Below are 19980 nucleotides of genomic sequence, written 5' to 3' on the forward strand. Positions count from 1 at the left end.
CTAGGAGGATACAAAGATTCCTAAACCCCAAGAGCCCTATAATACCCCTCCCACCTCACAATACCTCAGTCTTTACATTGCCTCCGCTGGAGGTGGTTGAAGAATGAAGACGTGCATTTGATTTTTTTACAGAGAGGGGTTTTCATTCTATATTAAGGCCCGGTTTTCCCTCAGAATACAGTGCTTGTCAGAGAGATGTATTTGGGGTATGGTTTGCAATTCTTTTTTCACCTCAAATTTTTCATAAACCTTCTATAATTGGTCAAATGGACTTGCTTTTTCCCCCTCCCTTTATGGATCTACAATATACTCCTGTTCCTTAACCTCTGCTGATATGTTTCAGTACTGGTTTTGCCGTCTGCTGCTTATTTGCTGCTGGACAAGTGTCTATTGGCAAGTATCTTTTATTAAACATTTTAGACACTCTATAGCTACGTATTTTATGGGCACTTTTCTAGTTTGAATATATTTGCTTAAATATATGGCCCAGGGACAGAATACTTTACACTATTTTCTTGCTTTATTGTGCACATCAGCCTTTTTTTGCACGCTTAGTTTGAGTTTCGTGCATCGGTTTTAAGGTTTACGTGCATTGCGGTTGTGCATGTAGGGTTAGTGCACGTCCCTTTAGTCTTTCTAGTTCTTTCGAGTGTCAGCATGTACGTTCTCGGCAACGCGGACATCAGGTTTTCGGCGTGCTAAATTCTTTATTGCTGTTAGTTTTTTGGCGCATGTTATTTTTTTCTATTAAGCGTTATCTGCCCTTCAGATGTTATGTTAATGTCTCATGCTTTGTTTTGCAGTTCGGCTTAGCGCACATTGTTCCTTTGAGTTTATTTAAAAAAGATACTTAGAAGTAATTTCCAATCCTCAAGAGCTTTTTAAGGGGGTTATAGTGTTTATTTCATTTCTTTGCCGTATGCTATAACGGACCAGCCTGATTTTGCCCCTAAATATACCCAAGAAACTGAGTCCCCTGAACAGCTTTCTACCATTATTAGGTGTGCTTATTGTAAAAAAAGTTGAGGTGCCTTCTCCAGCTCCTTTATGTGACTTTATGTTTAGAATTATTAATACAATCAGACCGACCTGATGTTTCTTTGGGTATTAATGCACTTTCTGTTTGTTCATTACAGGAGAATACTGACATTATTTCACCTACTCTAAACATGTTTATCAAGGCTGCAGTTTCTGAGGCAGTGACTACTCTCCCGCCTTTAAACAAGCGTAAAAGGGCAGTTCAGATTTACCTTCTACAGGTTCTATGTGCCCTGAAGCCAGGGATACTGTTGTGTCTTCAGATGGTGAAGTTTCCTCTGGTGATGAGGAATCTTCAACTGATGTTGAACCTGATATTTCCTCTGTTTTGTTTAAAATTGAACATATTTGTTCTCTTTTAAAGGAGGTCTTAATTACTTTAGGGGTTGCTGCTGTTTCTACTTACTGGTGGTCTAGCCTTTCAGAACAGTATTCTGATGACTCTGCTAGTGCAAATCTTTTGGGTTTATTCAAGAATGCCAATTCTTTTAATTGTGATGCTGTATTTGATATTATAAAGATTAATGTCAAAAGCATGTATTTGGCAGTCCTTGCCAGGAGAGCCTTATGAATTAAATTCTGGTCTGCTGATATGGTATCAAAATCCAGATTATTATCTCTTTCCCTTCAGGGAAAAAAAGTTATTTGGTTCTGATTTAGATTCTATTATATCTACTGTTACTGGAGATAAAGGGGCTTTTCTTCTTCAGGACAAAAAGTCTAGAAGGAAATCTAAAGCTTCTAATTGTTTTCATTACTTTCATCAGAATAAGGAACAAAAGGTTTATTCCTGTGCTGAGAAGCAAGGCCTAGTCTGGTTCAGTCTGGAGACCTAGTGCTAACTGGAACAAATCAAAGCAGGGTAAGAAATCTATCCTTAGTACCAAAACTGCATGAAGGTGCGGCTCCCAATCCAGAAGTTCTGGTAGGGGGCAAATTTAGCCTTTTTCAGGATGCTTGGTTTCAGTCTGTTCCAGATCCCTGGGTTCTAAATATAGTTTCTCAGGCTGCCAAATAGGATTCAGAACAAGGCATCCCAAAGGAATGTTTTTTCTGTCCAAAGTTCCAAGGGATTCTGTGAAAGCTCAATCTTTTTTTCTAAGTCTATCTCTAATATGGAAGCTATAGCAGTGATTGTTCCAGTTCCTTTGCAGGAACAGGGAATGTGACTTTATTATATCTTCATTGTTCCAAAGAAGGGAGGTACTTTCAGTCTTGTTCTAGATCTAAAAGCTCTGAACAAGTTTGTAAGGATTCCATCTTTCAAAATGGAAACTATTCAGAATATTCTCCTTTTGTTCAGCAAGGTCAGTTTATGTCCACAATTTATCTAAAAGATGCTTACCTTCATGTTCCTATTCAGAGCATTTCCAGTATCTGAGGGTTGCTTTTCTGGACAGGCATTTTCAATTTGTTGCTCTTCCATTTGGTCTGGGTACAGCTCCAAGAATATTCACAAAAGTTCTGGTTCCCTTTTGTCTGTGATCAGGTCTCAGGGTATTGCAGTGTTTCCATACCTGGACGACATCTTTGTTCAAGCTCCATCTTTTCCTTCAACAGAATCTCACACCAACTTACTTGCTGTTTCTTCAACCACATGGTTTGTAGGATCAATTTTCCAAAAAGTTCTTTGGTTCCTCAAACAAAAGTAACTTTTTTTGGCTTCCAAATAGATTCAGTCTCAGTGAGTCTTTCTCTAACAGAGCAGATAAGGTTAAAATTAGTGTCAGCTTGTCTGAACCTTCAGTCTCTCTCTTTTTCCTCTGTTGCTCTTTGTATGGAAGTCTTAGGTGTCATGATTGCAGCTTCAGATGCAATGCCGTTTGCACGTTTTCACATGAGGCCTTTTCAGTTTTATATGCTGCATCAATGGTGCAGAGATTATACTCAGCTGTCTCAAAGATATTTTTGGATCACAGTATAATTCAGTCTCTAACTTGGTGGCTGGATCATCAGTTTATTATTCAGGGTGCTTCTTTTGCTCATCCAAGCTGGACTGTGATCACTACAGATGAAAGTCTCTCAGGTTGGAGAGTTGTTTGGGGGTCTCCGAGAGCACAGGGAGTTTGGATCCTCTGGAGGCAAGGTTACCAATCAATGTTCTAGAACAGACAGGCAATGTGACAGCAGTAGCTTATGCCAACCATCAGGGGGGACGCACAGTTCCCTAGCAATGATGTAGGCGTCTCAAATTCTCTCATTGGCAAAAAACAATTCCCGTCTAGTCTCTGCGATTCATATTCCACGGGTGAACAACTGGGAGGCAGACTTTCTTAGTCTTCAATCTCTACATCCAGGGAAGTGGCCTCTTCACCAGGATGTGTTCAATCAAATTGTGGATCTTTGGGGTCTCCCAGAGACAGATCTGATGGCCTTTCGTTTGAGAAACAAACTTCGCTGGTACTTTGCGAGGTCTAGGGATCCTCAGGCAGAGTTGATGGATGATCTAGGATTATGTAGTTAATTTGTGATTTCAGCTTGCTTATCTGTTTCCTCCTCTGGTTCTTCTTCCCAAAGTGATTTCCAAGATAAGCCTAGAGAAGTCTTCAGTAATCCTGATTGCCCCAACATGGCTTTGCAGAATTTTGTTTGCAGACCTAGTTTAGATGTCCAACTGCCCTCCTTGGCCTCTTCCTCTGTGGTCTGACCTTCTGTCTCAAGGCTAGTTTTTCCATCTGGTACTCAAATTTCTGAACTTGATGGCATGGAAATTGAACGTTTATTCCTTAGACAGGGATTTCTATGATTCTGTGATTGAAAGCTTGATTCAGGTTTGTAAGCCTTTAAAGGGACATTATACACTCATTTTTTCTTTGCATAAATGTTTTGTAGATGATCTATTTATATACCCCTTGAAGTATTTTAAAAAAAAAAAAAGTTTAGTTTTGCTTATTTTTAAATAACATTGCTCTGATTTTCACTCCTAACCAAGCCCCAAAGTTTTATGTGAATACCGTCAGCTACCTTCTCCAGCTTGCTCCTGTTTGTGTAAAGGGTCTTTTCATATGCAAAAGAAGGGGGAGGGGGGAGTGTCTTATTTCCCACTTGCAGTGGGCTTTCCAGCTACCTTTTCAACAGAGCTAAACTGAAAGCTTCTAAGTAAGTTTTTAAACAGTTTTATACTGGATTTTTATATCAGTATCTGAGTGGTGTCTATTACATGCAGTTATATGACAATGAGTGTATACTGTCCCTTTAACTAGGAGAATCTATAAGAAAAGAGAAGATAAAGAGCGCTCAAACTAGATAAATCCTGCTGTTCCTTAGTGACCCCTCTAGATCGACTAAAAAAAGGACAATATCTTAAACCAAGAGTTAGAAACAACGCTAGTATAAGCATGGATTATATGTGTAAATAATGAATATATTAGCAGTATATAAACAATATATTAACAGGATACAATAGCTTAATAGATAGTTAATAAAATAAGATTTATTCTAACAGCATATAAACTCCAACAAATAAGTCATTTGGGACGTCTCCCACATTGCAATATAAAATTACTTCTTACTTGCGTATAAAAAGGCAATAAAAAATGTTTAAAATCACAATATCCGTGTTCCAGCAATGTGATAAAAATAATGTCATAAATGTTTGCAGTGTGAAGATAGCTGATCTTTTCTCTCGAGGGTAAAGTACTGCTTGACTTGATTATTAACTGTAATTTTACCTTGTATATATCAGTTTCCAAGTGGTAGGAACCCTCAGCGGTTATGTACCCGTTTTGGGGAGCAGTGGCCACTCACCGCTCACTTCTCTTTGTTTGGTTCGTCTTTCTCGGCAGTTCCTCCACCTGGACTGGGTTTAGTCTATCAGTGATGAGGGATCTGGTTAGGCTTCAACGGATCTGTATGAATGTGATGCTAGGTCACAGGTCACGAGTGTGATACAAAGTTGCAAGCTGTATCTGCTGATGGTATGTAGCAGCTGGAAATAAACTTGTAAACTTGCATATGTATAGTATGTCCGATTCCAATTGATGCCAATCCTCTATGACGTCTTGATAAAGCCTAGAGGAGGGCGAAACGCGTTGACTAAGACTATTGGCACAACAGCTGCATTCACCTAACTGCCATCTACTCTAACCTATCATGAGGAGTTCAAGTTTAGAACGGAAGGAGGTGAAGCCTTTAACCCCCTAGTGACCACAGCACTTTTCCATTTTCTTACTGTTTTTCTCACCATTAAATGGACTTTCTAAAGATACTATTATTTTCTTCATATCTTATAATTTACTATAAAAAAATTATAAAATATGATGAAAAAATTGAGAAAAAACATACTTTTTCTAACTTTGATCCCCAAAATCTGTTACACATCTGCAATCACAAGAAAACATCTATGCTAAATAGTTTTTGAATTCTGTCCTTTTTTACTAGTTATAGGGCAATAAGTTCAAGTAGCACTTTGCTATTTCCAAACCATTTTTTTAAAAAATAATTTGCATAAGTTACATTTTAACACTGATATCTGTCAGGAATCCCTGAATAACCCTTTACATGTATATATTTCTTTTTTAGTAGACAACCCAAAGTATTGATCTAGGCCCATTTTGGTATATTTCATGCCACCATTTCATCGCCAAATGCGATCAAATAAAAAAAATTGTTAACTTTTTTTAATTGTCGGGCCAGCATCCTACCTTGTTTGTTAGCGCCCTCGTAGTAGATTTTTTTGAGAAACAGGGCTTTATTCTTGTCTTCAGTGCCAAGAAGTAGACGGAGTTGGTCTCTTTTATGTGTAATACTGTCAGTGAGGGATTTATCTGTGGGGTGCGCCAAGTGTAGGGTCTGGAGTTTGGCGATATCTCCCAAAAGGGCGTTGAGGTGAATGTGCTGTTGTTTACGTTTGGCCGTCCTGATTGCAATGAGCTCGCCTCTGAGAACACACTTATGTGCGCCCCAAATATCTTGTATGTCCGTCTCAGGTATGTCATTTCTTTGGAAGTAGTCAAGTAAGGTATTTTGTAATTGTACGATCACCTGAGGGTCTCTAAGGAGGGATTCGTCTAATCGCCATGTAGACTGAGAAGGGTCTGTAGGGCGCCAGCCCAGCTGGCAGCTTATTATAGCATGGTCAGACCATGTTATGGGAAGGATATTTGTAGCAGTGATAGAGGATAAGCTAGGTACATCAGTAAAGAGATAGTCTATTCTCGTATATAACTGGTGGGGGTTGGAGAAAATGGTAAATTCCCTATCATCGGGGTGCTGGAGGCGCCATGTGTCGTGTACGTCCAGGTGTGAGAGGGATTGCCTAACTTGTTGTAGCGTCTTACTGGATGTGGAGGAGGTGCCCGTGGAGCAGTCAAGTGCTAGATTGAAGTCGCCCCCCAGAATCAAGCTACCCCTTGCAATCTCAAGGACTTTGTGACAGAGGTTGTAAAAAAATGGGACAGAATTCACATTGGGGGCATAGAGGTTCACCAGGGTGACGGGTTTGTGGTATAGGAATCCAACTAATATTATATAACGTCCGTCTTTGTCTCTATGGGTAGAGGTCAGGGTGAAAGGTAAGTGTCTGTGGATCAAGATCCCAACCCCGTTGTGTTTAGAGGAATGGGAAGAGAAATAGCCAGTCCCAAATTTCCGGAAGCTAGCTTTGGGTTCAGAGCCCCTGCGAAAATGAGTCTCCTGGATAAAAAGAATGTCCCACTTCTGTCTTTTGTAGTCTCTGAGGGCCATTGACCTCTTTTGGGGACTATTAAGGCCCTTGGTATTATGAGATAGAAACTTAATATGATTTAAGGTATTAGTCATGTGTCTGTGGGGAGAGGATAGCATTAAGTCCACAAAGTTCTGGGTCACCCTGGGTTAGACGGGAGGCAGGAGCCCGCCCCGAGACCGGACAAAGAGAAGAAATAAAAAGGAAATAATGAGGGAACAAAACAAGCACTGTAAACAATACGTTTTGGAAAACATAAAACCAGAGGGAAACAATAACTTTTGTAAGAAGTGTATACATCATTCCGTTGTACACTTTACTAGGGGGGAAGAGTGTCGCCCTTTAAACTCTTAGGTTATAAGTAAATCAAGAAATTATCAGGGGTATATCAAATATAAATTTAAAATTAACCAATGCGGGGGCTGTAAAGGGATGTATGAAATGCCATTTAATTGCGAGATAGTATTAGGTGGCAGCTGGAATACCTCAACCGTGCCCAGCGTCATGAGAGAAAGGCGCGTGGTTTGGGGGGTGGCATTACAGGGCAAGGGGGTTATCTTGTAAGTAGGTACAAATGCTGATACATTACAAGCCCAGGAATTACGCTCTGTTAATGGGTCGAGGCATACACAGAATAATCAACATAAAGATCCAGCCACAGCATCTACTTTTACTGATAATCATAAAAGTAAAAATAACCTGATTATCATCCAGGCTAGAAATAAAGGGGGCCATGGGGATTAATGGTTGTCTAGGACTCATCGAAATTTAATAGGAAATTCTGGTAAAATATCTGGTCGCCTCCCATTGTCATAGTCGAACGGGCAGGCATGGCCTTCGATGTAGGGGATGGATATATGGATTGAGGGGGGTTAACTGGGAGGTAGATCATGGGGTTGTGACACTTCCCACCTTGGGGACATAATATAAAGGGAGGATCATGAGGTATTAAGGGAACACAAATCATCCAAGACAAGCTGCTGGAACAGTTGCATATGTCTAAAAGCCTCGTGGAAGGCAGGCAAAACATTTTTGTACAAAACAGTATAGAATACAGAACATTAAACATAAAGATATTGGCCATATTAGCTCTCTTCTGGATTTAAACACATAAATAAACTAGGTGGCGATTATATTAAGAGAGGCAGGGATAAAAATAAAATTTAACTCAAGGCCCTGAGCGTGATATCTTTGGTATGGAGTAAACAGCAAATCTGACATATAACCTGTAAAGATAGCAGAAAATATACATAACATATGGTGACATAACAATATTAGTAAAGTAAACGAAACATAAGATAAGCGGTAATACAGTAGAACATCTTGCGTCCTGTAATGTAAAGTTCCATAGGGCCCAAAGTGACCGACGGCCACCTAGGGATGAGATATTATGCAAAGCCACTAACTAACTGGTGGGTAGGATGAAAACTGCGTTTAAGGCATGTAATTAAAGTCATATATAACACCATACGTTACCAGCGAGGGGTCAGGAATCTAACATGTCCAGCTGGTGTGGTAGGAAGTGTCTCAAGATCTGCGGTATGAAGCAAATGTGTCGCAAATCAGCCTAGGCGGATGGGCCCGGCCACCATTCAAGAAAAGGGGCGCTCCAACTTTATCAATTGTAGAACAGAAAAGGGAGACCCAGATCTAATTGTGAGGTGAATGGAGCCTCATGAAGACAAAGATTCATTCCTGGGCGGCAAATTGTCCACTTTTCTTCTCTTGGGTTGGACCCTCTGCCACTGTGGTCTTTGCTCCAACGGGCGTGAGGGACCTGGTTCCGCAGCCGCGCGGGGGGGGGGGGTAGGACACCCAGATCCACCGGGTTATTGAATGGAATGTTGAGGGATCTGGATAGCTGGTCAAGGTCGTTGTAGTCCTTGTAGATGATTTGTGAACCATTGTGGTTGATTATTAAACTAAAAGGGAAACCCCATCGGTATTTAATATGATGTTCCTGCAGAGCATTAGTAATGAACTTAATCTCCTTACCCCTCTGAATCGTGTAGGGGCTGAGGTCTTGATAGATCTGAAGAGAGTGACCTCTGTACGATATGGTCTGTTGGGACCTTGCTGCCTGCCATAGGACATCCTTAGTTGAGAATCTTAGAAATCGGACAATGACATCTCGCGGGGGCAGTGGAGGTTTAGGTAGGGGCCGAAGCGCTCTGTGCGCTCTGTCCAGATCTTCAGATAGCAATATCGGTGACTCAGGAGAGAGGTGCTGAGCTAAGCCGATAATATATCTTTTGAGGTGGTCAGGGGTCTCATCTTCTGGGATACCGCGGAACCTCAAGTTGTTCCTACGTCCGCGGTTATCCAAGTCCTCTATTTTATCTTGAAGAGATTGTACTTTTGAATCTTGGATAGAGAGTTGTTGCGTGTTCAGGCTGACCAGGTTGTTCAAGGTCTCCTGACCTTCCTCGAGGTAGTCCATACGAGCCCCCATTTCATTAAGGTCTCTTTTGAGATCCCTCATCTCCTCCTTAATAAAAGATTTAAGAGAGTCCAAATCAGACTTAGAAGGAAGCGTGGCAAGCCTCACTTGAATAGCCTGCAGTGGGTCCTGTTGGTCAATTAGGTTCTTAGTTGGGCTTAGGGGGCTCGACTGTTCCTGCATTGTTTCAGATGTTATTGATACGGTATCTGATGTCTGAAAAAAGGAGGATACCGATGGGGTTTGGGATGACGATTTGGATGGTTTATCAGATCTCTGACCCTTTTTTGAGGCCATGTTGGACATAGATAGAAGGGGGAAGGTTGACAGAGACAGATGTCTTCTGACGTGATAAAAAGGCGGTGGCAGGTAGGCTGAGGTGATTGCTAGCGGGGAATTGGGGTTAACACTATACAGTATGTAAAAACTGTGTAGGGCGTTTCACACACTCAGCAGCAGCTAATTGAGGAGTGGGTGCAATGAAAAAAGGAAAAATTTATGTATATTCTTGTGACCCCTCTATTCTACAGTTGGGAAGAGGTGGTCAGGAGGAAAAACCTTTTGATCAAGTGTGAAAAATGAAAATTGAGCTTAGTTATGTTTTATAGGGAGTCCTCTGGGTGTTTGTTCAAAAGCTCAGTACTAGGTAAAAAGCCACGTGGCTTGCGCAGGCTGAAGGAGCGGTGTATGCTTCTCAATTAAAGTATGGGTATAAAAGTCACTTCCCAGGTTACCCGCAAAAGCCAACCGCCAACCACAGCCCAGCAGAAACTGTAGATACCTCGTTGTTGGGGTCCCGGTAAGGACCGGCGGGCAGGGATGATACTGTGGAAGGAGACTCCCGCCGTGGCGCCAGCTCACGACAAGGCCGCAGCTTTCGGCTGTGCGCAGTAAATTCCAGGCGCACACAAGTAGAAGCAGCCTTCACCGGAGGTACCGGTAAGTCAGTCGGAAGCCCAGGGGCTAGCAGGGTGAGTTTTGAGGGGAGTAAGGCGAACTCGGCTGCTGGGTAAAGTCTGGAGTAGCAGCGCTATGGCTCCAAAGCTGAGGCGGCGGACCCGCAGCTCCCCAAGGTGTTGATTGCGAAGCTGAAGTTAGGGATCCAGAGGCTAGCTTGTAAGAGAGTTTCTCACAGCTCCCGGCATTAGTTAGGTAGAGGTCCTGGTTAAGCTATTGTGGCTAAGAGAAAAGGCCGACACGGAGCTTTACAGAGTTGCGGCCATGTTCCTGCACGGCTTGGCTCCGCCCAAAATCGTTAACTTTTTTTAATAACTTTTTCACAAACTTTAGGTTTCTCACTGAAATTATTTACAAACAGCTTGTGCAATTATGGCACAACTTGTTGTAAATGCTTCTCTGGATCCCCTTTGTTCAGAAATAGCATACATTTATGGCGCATTACATTTTGGTAATTAAAAGGCCACTTAATGCCGCTGCGCACCACACTTTATTATGCCCAGCAGTGAAGGGTTAATTAGGTAGCTTGTAGGGAGCTTGTAGAGTTAATTTTAGCTTTAGTGTAGTAGATAACCCAAAGTATTGATCTAGGCCCATTTTGGTATATTTCACGCCACCATTTCACCCCCAAATGCGATCAAATAAAAAAAAAAAATGTTCACTTTTTCACAAACTTTAGGTTTCTAACTGAAATTATTTACAAACAGCTTGTACAATTATGGCACAAATGGTTGTAAATGATTCTATGGGATCCCCTTTATTCCGTAATAGCATACATATATGGCTTTGGCATTGCTTTTTGGTAATTAGAAGGCCACTAAATGCCTCTGTGCACCACACTTTTGTTATGCCCAGAAGTGAAGGGGTTAATTAGGTAGCTTGTAGGGAGCTTGAAGGGTTAATTTTAGCTTTAGTGTAGAGATCAGCCTCCCACCTGATACACCCCACCCCCTGACCCCTCTCAAACAACTCTCTTCCCTCCCCCACTTCACTATTGTCACCGCCATCTTTAGTACTGGCAGAAAGTCTATTTTTTTAAAAAAATTATATATTTTCTGCAGTGTAGGATCCTCCCTTACCACCCAACCTCCCTGAGCCCCCCAAAACAGCTCTCTAACCCTCCCCCTCTCACTATTTGCCGCCATTTTGGGTACTGGCAGCTGGCACAGTACCCGATATTGAGGTATCCTGCAATACCCTTTCTTAAGCATCCGATGCAGAAAGAGCCACTCTGTGGCCCTCTCTGCATCAGCCAGCGATGATGCCGATCGTTGGTGGGTGGAAACCATTGCAGGGAGGCGGGTGGGCGGCCCATCGCAGGGGAACTTCCGGCCGGTGGGGGATTTCATTCACGGGTGCGGGCGTGACCACTTAACAAGAAAGCAAATTTTATTGAATAACATTTGTAGAGACATTGTTGTTCCTTTGTTATCTCCTAATCCTAAAAATTCTTCAGAGAGCTCTTTGTATTCTTTGGACGTTGTTAGAGTATTTAAATATTATATTGATGCTACTAAAGACTTTAGACAAACTTCTAGTTTTGTTCATTAATTTTTCTGTTTCTAGGAAGAGTCAGAATGTTTCTGCTCCTTCTTTGACCTCTTGGTTGGGGCTTGATTCACAAGGCTTACTTGGAGGCAGGTCAGCCTCCACCGCAGTGGATTACTGCTCATTCTGCAAGGCAGCTTCTTCGTCTTATTTGCTTACCTTTACAAAGTTCTACCATTTTGATGTTTTTGCTTCTTCTGAAGCAGCCTTTGGTATGAAGGTTCTTTAGGCAGCTGTCTTTCTTTGCCTGTTTGATTTATTTTAAGTGCATTTAAAACAAAAAATATTGGGGTTGTGAATTTATTTTCTCTGTAAAAAAACAGGTCTGGTATTAATTCCCAGGAGTAATGGATCGTAGACTCTCACCCACCTTTATGAAGGAAAATATATTTTATGCTTACCTAATAAATTAATTTATTTCATGGTGGTGAGTCCATGGGTTTAATTTTTTATTTAGCACATCTCTTTTTCCTTGCACCTTTTATGGTTCTTATTTCTTTTTCTTACCTCACTTTGCTTGGTTATAAGTAAGACTGAGGTATGTGTATGGTGAGAGGGGTTTTATAGGATTCTTGGGGTTTGAGAATCTTTGTTTCCTCCTTGCGGTAATTCCAAGGTTTAATGGATCATGGACTTTCACCACCATTAAGCATAAATTATGTTTCTCCAACATAGGTGTGTCCGGTCCACGGCGTCATCCTTACTTGTGGGATATTCTCTTCCCCAACAGGAAATGGCAAAGAGCCCAGCAAAGCTGGTCACATGATCCCTCCTAGGCTCCGCCTTCCCCAGTCATTCTCTTTGCCGTTGTACAGGCAACATCTCCACGGAGATGGCTTAGAGTTTTTTGGTGTTTAACTGTAGTTTTTATTATTCAATCAAGAGTTTGTTATTTTAAAATAGTGCTGGTATGTACTATTTACTCTGAAACAGAAAAGAGATGAAGATTTCTGTTTGTAAGAGGAAAATGATTTTAGCAACCGTTACTAAAATCGATGGCTGTTTCCACACAGGACTGTTGAGAGGAATTAACTTCAGTTGGGGGAAACAGTGAGCAGACTTTTGCTGCTTGAGGTATGACACATTTCTAACAAGACGATGTAATGCTGGAAGCTGTCATTTTCCCTATGGGATCCGGTAAGCCATTTTTATTACATAAAGAAAAAAAGGGCTTCACAAGGGCTTTTAAGACTGTAGACATTTTCTGGGCTAAAACGATTGAATATATAAGCATATTTTATACTTCATAGCTTTGAGGAATTATTTTATTCTTGGGAATTATGTAAAATAACCGGCAGGCACTGTTTTGGACACCTTATTCTCTAGGGGCTTTCCCTAATCATAGGCAGAGCCTCATTTTCGCGCCTCTATTGCGCACTTGTTTTTGGGAAGCATGACATGCAGATGCATGTGTGAGGAGCTCTGATACATAGAAAAGACTTTCTGAAGGCGTCATTTGGTATCGTATTCCCCTTTGGGCTTGGTTGGGTCTCAGCAAAGCAGATACCAGGGACTGTAAAGGGGTTAAATATAAAAACGGCTCCGGTTCCGTTATTTTAAGGGTTAAAGCTTTCAAATTTGGTGTGCAATACTTTTAAGGCTTTAAGACACTGTGGTGAAATTTTGGTGAATTTTGAACAATTCCTTCATACTTTTTCACATTTGCAGTAATAAAGTGTGTTCAGTTTAAAATTTAAAGTGACAGTAACGGTTTTATTTTAAAACGTTTTTTGTACTTTGTTATCAAGTTTATGCCTGTTTAACATGTCTGAACTATCAGATAGACTGTGTTCTGTATGTGGGGAAGCCAAGGTTCCTTCTCATTTAAATAGATGTGATTTATGTGACACAAAATTTAGAGAAAATGATGCCCAAGATGATTCCTCAAGTGAGGGGAGTAAGCATGGTACTGCATCATCCCCTCCTTCGTCTACACCAGTCTTGCCCACACAGGAGGCCCCTAGTACATCTAGTGCGCCAATACTCCTTACTATGCAACAATTAACGGCTGTAATGGATAATTCTATCAAAAACATTTTAGCCAAAATGCCCACTTATCAGCGAAAGCGCGACTGCTCTGTTTTAGAAAATACTGAAGAGCATGAGGACGCTGATGATATTGGTTCTGAAGTGCCCCTACACCAGTCTGAGGGGGCCAGGGAGGTTTTGTCTGAGGGAGAAATTTCAGATTCAGGGAAAATTTCTCAACAAGCTGAACCTGATGTGATTACATTTAAATTTAAATTGGAACATCTCCGCGCCCTGCTTAAGGAGGTGTTATCTACTCTGGATGATTGTGAGAATTTGGTCATTCCAGAGAAATTATGTAAAATGGACAAGTTCCTAGAGGTCCCGGGGCCCCCCGAAGCTTTTCCTATACCCAAGCGGGTGGCGGACATTGTAAATAAAGAATGGGAAAGGCCCGGCATACCTTTCGTCCCTCCCCCTATATTTAAGAAATTGTTTCCTATGGTCGACCCCAGAAAGGACTTATGGCAGACAGTCCCCAAGGTCGAGGGGGCGGTTTCTACTCTAAACAAACGCACCACTATACCCATAGAAGATAGTTGTGCTTTCAAAGATCCTATGGATAAAAAATTAGAGGGTTTGCTTGAAAAGATGTTTGTTACCTTCTACAACCAAGGTTACCTTCTACAACCAATTTCATGCATTGTTCCTGTCACTACAGCAGCGTGTTTCTGGTTCGATGAACTAGAAAAGGCGCTCAATAAAGATTCTTCTTATGAGGAGATTTTGGACAGAATTCATGCTCTCAAATTGGCTAACTCTTTCACCCTAGACGCCACTTTGCAATTGGCTAGATTAGCGGCGAAAAATTCTGGGTTTGCTATTGTGGCGCGCAGAGCGCTTTGGCTAAAATCTTGGTCAGCGGATGCGTCTTCCAAGAACAAATTGCTTAACATTCCTTTCAAGGGGAAAACGCTGTTTGGCCCTGACTTGAAAGAGATTATTTCTGATATCACTGGGGGCAAGGGCCACGTCCTTCCTCAGGATAGGTCTTTCAAGGCCAAAAATAAACCTAATTTTCGTCCCTTTCGCAGAAACGGACCAGCCCCAAGTGCTACGTCCTCTAAGCAAGAGGGTAATACTTCTCAAGCCAAGCCAGCCTGGAGGCCAATGCAAGGCTGGAACAAAGGTAAGCAGGCCAAGAAACCTGCCACTGCTACCAAGACAGCATGAGATGTTGGCCCCCGATCCGGGACCGGATCTGGTGGGGGCAGACTCTCTCTCTTCGCTCAGGCTTGGGCAAGAGATGTTCTGGATCCTTGGGCGCTAGAAATAGTCTCCCAAGGTTATCTTCTGGAATTCAAGGGGCTTCCCCCAAGGGGGAGGTTCCACAGGTCTCAATTGTCTTCAGACCACATAAAAAAACAGGCATTCTTACATTGTGTAGAAGACCTGTTAAAAATGGGAGTGATTCATCCTGTTCCATTAGGAGAACAAGGGATGGGGTTCTACTCCAATCTGTTCGTAGTTCCCAAAAAAAAGAGGGAACATTCAGACCAATCTTAGATCTCAAGATCCTAAACAAGTTTCTCAAGGTTCCATCGTTCAAAATGGAAACCATTTGAACAATTCTTCCTTCCATCCAGGAAGGTCAATTCATGACCACGGTGGATTTAAAGGATGCGTATCTACATATTCCTATCCACAAGGAACATCATCGGTTCCTAAGGTTCGCATTTCTGGACAAGCATTACCAGTTTGTGGCACTTCCGTTCGGATTAGCCACTGCTCCAAGAATTTTCACAAAGGTACTAGGGTCCCTTCTAGCGGTGCTAAGACCAAGGGGCATTGCAGTAGTACCTTACTTGGACGACATACTGATTCAAGCGTCGTCCCTTCCACAAGCAAAGGCTCACACGGACATTGTCCTGGCCTTTCTCAGATCTCACGGGTGGAAAGTGAACGTAGAAAAAAGTTCTCTATCTCCGTCAACAAGGGTTCCCTTCTTGGGAACAATAATAGACTCCTTAGAAATGAGGATTTTTCTGACAGAGGCCAGAAAATCAAAACTTCTAAACTCTTGTCAAATACTTCATTCTGTTCCTCTTCCTTCCATAGCGCAGTGCATGGAAGTAATAGGTTTGATGGTAGCGGCAATGGACATAGTTCCTTTTGCGCGAATTCATCTAAGACCATTACAACTGTGCATGCTCAGTCAGTGGAATGGGGACTATACAGACTTGTCTCCGACGATACAAGTAGATCAGAGGACCAGAGATTCACTCCGTTGGTGGCTGTCCCTGGACAACCTGTCACAGGGGATGAGCTTCCGCAGACCAGAGTGGGTCATTGTCACGACCGACGCCAGTCTGGTGGGCTGGGGCGCGGTCTGGGGACCCCTGAAAGCTCAGGGTCTTTGGTCTCGGGAAGAATCTCTTCTCCCGATAAATATTCTGGAACTGAGAGCGATATTCAATGCTCTCATGGCTTGGCCTCAGCTAGCAAAGGCCAAGTTCATACGGTTTCAATCAGACAACATGACGACTGTTGCGTACATCAACCATCAGGGGGGAACAAGGAGTTCCCTGGCGATGGAAGAAGTGACCAAAATCATTCAATGGGCGGAGACTCACTCCTGCCACTTGTCTGCAATCCACATCCCAGGAGTGGAAAATTGGGAAGCGGATTTTCTGAGTCGTCAGACATTTCATCCGGGGGAGTGGGAACTCCATCCGGAAATCTTTGCCCAAATTACTCAATTGTGGGGCATTCCAGACATGGATCTGATGGCCTCTCGTCAGAACTTCAAGGTTCCTTGCTACGGGTCCAGATCCAGGGATCCCAAGGCGACTCTAGTAGATGCACTAGTAGCACCTTGGACCTTCAAACTAGCTTATGTATTCCCGCCGTTTCCTCTCATCCCCAGGCTGGTAGCCAGGATCAATCAGGAGAGGGCATCGGTGATCTTGATAGCTCCTGCGTGGCCACGCAGGACTTGGTATGCAGACCTGGTGAATATGTCATCGGCTCCACCATGGAAGCTACCTTTGAGACGAGACCTTCTTGTTCAAGGTCCGTTCGAACATCCGAATCTGGTCTCACTCCAACTGACTGCTTGGAGATTGAACGCTTGATCTTATCAAAGCGAGGGTTCTCAGATTCTGTCATTGATACTCTTGTTCAGGCCAGAAAGCCTGTAACTAGAAAAATCTACCACAAAATATGGAAAAAATATATCTGTTGGTGTGAATCTAAAGGATTCCCTTGGGACAAGATAAAAATTCCTAAGATTCTATCCTTTCTTCAAGAAGGTTTAGAGAAAGGATTATCTGCAAGTTCTTTGAAGGGACAGATTTCTGCCTTGTCTGTGTTACTTCACAAAAAGCTGGCAGCTGTGCCAGATGTTCAAGCCTTTGTTCAGGCTCTGGTTAGAATCAAGCCTGTTTACAAACCTTTGACTCCTCCTTGGAGTCTCAATTTAGTTCTTTCAGTTCTTCAGGGGGTTCCGTTTGAACCCTTACATTCCGTTGATATTAAGTTATTATCTTGGAAAGTTTTGTTTTTGGTTGCAATTTCTTCTGCTAGAAGAGTTTCAGAATTATCTGCTCTGCAGTGTTCTCCTCCTTATCTGGTGTTCCATGCAGATAAGGTGGTTTTGCTTACTAAACCTGGTTTTCTTCCGAAAGTTGTTTCTAACAAAAACATTAACCAGGAGATAGTCGTGCCTTCTTTGTGTCCGAATCCAGTTTCAAAGAAGGAACGTTTGTTGCACAATTTGGATGTAGTTCGTGCTCTAAAATTCTATTTAGATGCTACAAAGGATTTTAGACAAACATCTTCCTTGTTTGTTGTTTATTCTGGTAAAAGGAGAGGTCAAAAAGCAACTTCTACCTCTCTCTCTTTTTGGCTTAAAAGCATCATCAGATTGGCTTACGAGACTGCCGGACGGCAGCCTCCTGAAAGAATCACAGCTCATTCCACTAGGGCTGTGGCTTCCACATGGGCCTTCAAGAACGAGGCTTCTGTTGATCAGATATGTAAGGCAGCGACTTGGTCTTCACTGCACACTTTTACTAAATTTTACAAATTTGATACTTTTGCTTCTTCTGAGGCTATTTTTGGGAGAAAGGTTTTGCAAGCCGTGGTGCCTTCCATCTAGGTGACCTGATTTGCTCCCTCCCTTCATCCGTGTCCTAAAGCTTTGGTATTGGTTCCCACAAGTAAGGATGACGCCGTGGACCGGACACACCTATGTTGGAGAATACAGAATTTATGTTTACCTGATAAATTACTTTCTCCAACGGTGTGTCCGGTCCACGGCCCGCCCTGGTTTTTTAATCAGGTCTGATAATTTATTTTCTTTAACTACAGTCACCACGGTATCATATGATTTCTCCTATGCAAATATTCCTCCTTTACGTCGGTCGAATGACTGGGGAAGGCGGAGCCTAGGAGGGATCATGTGACCAGCTTTGCTGGGCTCTTTGCCATTTCCTGTTGGGGAAGAGAATATCCCACAAGTAAGGATGACGCCGTGGACCGGACACACCGTTGGAGAAAGTAATTTATCAGGTAAACATAAATTCTGTTTTTTTAACTGCTCCGAGAATATACATTACATCCTTATCTTAGCAAGTTTTATTGACCTGTCTCAAAGATGTAATTGATACATTCTTGGAGACATAGATTATATACCAAAAATACACTTGACCATTTTTTTGAAGTGTTTTTGTTTGTGCAAGAAGTAATAATACTTATAGAAACTGTTGTTTGCCTGCAGCTCAATGGCTAAAAATATTTATCTTTCTTCAGATGGTGAGGGTCTACAAGACATCACATGTGGGAATTACACTGCAGTCCACTAGGAGGATGCAAAAACACCCCTACACCGTAGTTTAAATCCCTCCATAAATCCGCAGTCACATGTTTGCCTCCAAGATGGAATGAGGTGGATTATTAAGTATTAATCTACTTGTCATTGATAGGGGTTCTCTAACTAATCTAAAACCCATTTCCCTCTCAGAAAGCCTACAGGAGTTTCAGCCAGGCAGTGAAAATCGTGCACCAAAAAGTCCACACTAAAATAAAGTAATAACAATACAAAACCTAATAAATAGTGTATACATTGTGCACTTAAAGGGGCATTAAACACCACTATTTTACTTCATAATCATGCTGATCCATTTCAGAGCTGTTAAAATAAAGCATACAACTGTATCACTATTTTAATGGTATCCTTGAAGTGGCTTTCTTCCACTTCCACTAATCATCATATTGTGACTAACTTTCTGACCAATCCAGAGGCCAAGTTGCCTGATGAACCTTTGATTCCTAAATTAGACACTGTGTACAGGGACAGGGTAGCACCACTAACTTTTCCTGTACCTGTAAAAATGGGGAACATTATTAAGAATGAGTGGGATAGAATTGGATCTTCCTTTTCCCCTTCGTCTGCCTTTAAAAAATTATTCCCGGTCCCAGACTCTCAGCTAGAGTTGTGGGGTTCTGTCCCTATGGTAGATGACGCAATCTCCATGCTAGACAAGTGTACTACTATCCCACTTGAGGATAGCTCGTCATTCAGAGAGCCGATGGATAAGCAGATTTTCTCATAAAAATGTTTCAGCATACGAGATACTTATTTCAACTGGCAGATGGAATGAGGTGGATTATTAAGTATTAATCTACTTGTCATTGATAGGGGTTCTCTAATCTAAACTAATCTAAAACCCATTTCCCTCTCAGAGAGCCTACAGGAGTTTCAGCCAGGCAGTGAAAATCGTGCACCAAAAAGTCCACACTAAAATAAACCTAATAAAACAATAAATAGTGTATACATTGTGCACTTAAAGGGACATTAAACACCACTATTTCTTTTGCAAGATGTACCGAGTCCACGGTTTCATCCTTGTGGGATATTATCCTTCCTAACAGGAAGTGGCAAAGAGAGCACCCACAGCAGATCTGTCTATATAGCTCCCCCCTTAACTCCACCCCCCAGTCATTCTCTTTGCCGGCTCTAAGCAGGAAGGGTAAAGTGAAAGAGGTGATAAACTGTTAGTTTTTATTTTCTTCAAGCAAGAGTTTATTTTAAAATGGTACCGGTGTGTACTATTTACTCTCAGGCAGGAGATGGATGAAGATTTCTGCCTGGAGGATGATGATCTTAGCATTTGTAACTAAGATCCAATGCTGTTCCCACAGAGGCTGAGGAGTACAGGAAACTTCAGTGTGAGGAACGGTTTCATGCTATACAACAATGAGGTATGTTCAGTGATTTTTTCTGGAGAGACTGTGATATTTCAGAAAGGCTGACAGTATCCCCATGAGGGTAAGGGTAAGCAGTAATCCTAGACTTATAGTG

The 19980-nt window shown here is 42.1% G+C and overlaps 1 protein-coding gene across 3 annotated transcripts in view; it reads left to right on the top strand.

Moving 5' to 3' along the window:
* The window catches only part of HLTF (helicase like transcription factor), a 502174-nt gene that overhangs the window by 103893 nt on the left and 378301 nt on the right, over positions 1-19980 (top strand). The window lies entirely within an intron of this gene.

Source organism: Bombina bombina, chromosome 4 (assembly GCF_027579735.1).
Source record: "Bombina bombina isolate aBomBom1 chromosome 4, aBomBom1.pri, whole genome shotgun sequence".
Classification (NCBI taxonomy): Eukaryota; Metazoa; Chordata; class Amphibia; order Anura; family Bombinatoridae; genus Bombina; species Bombina bombina.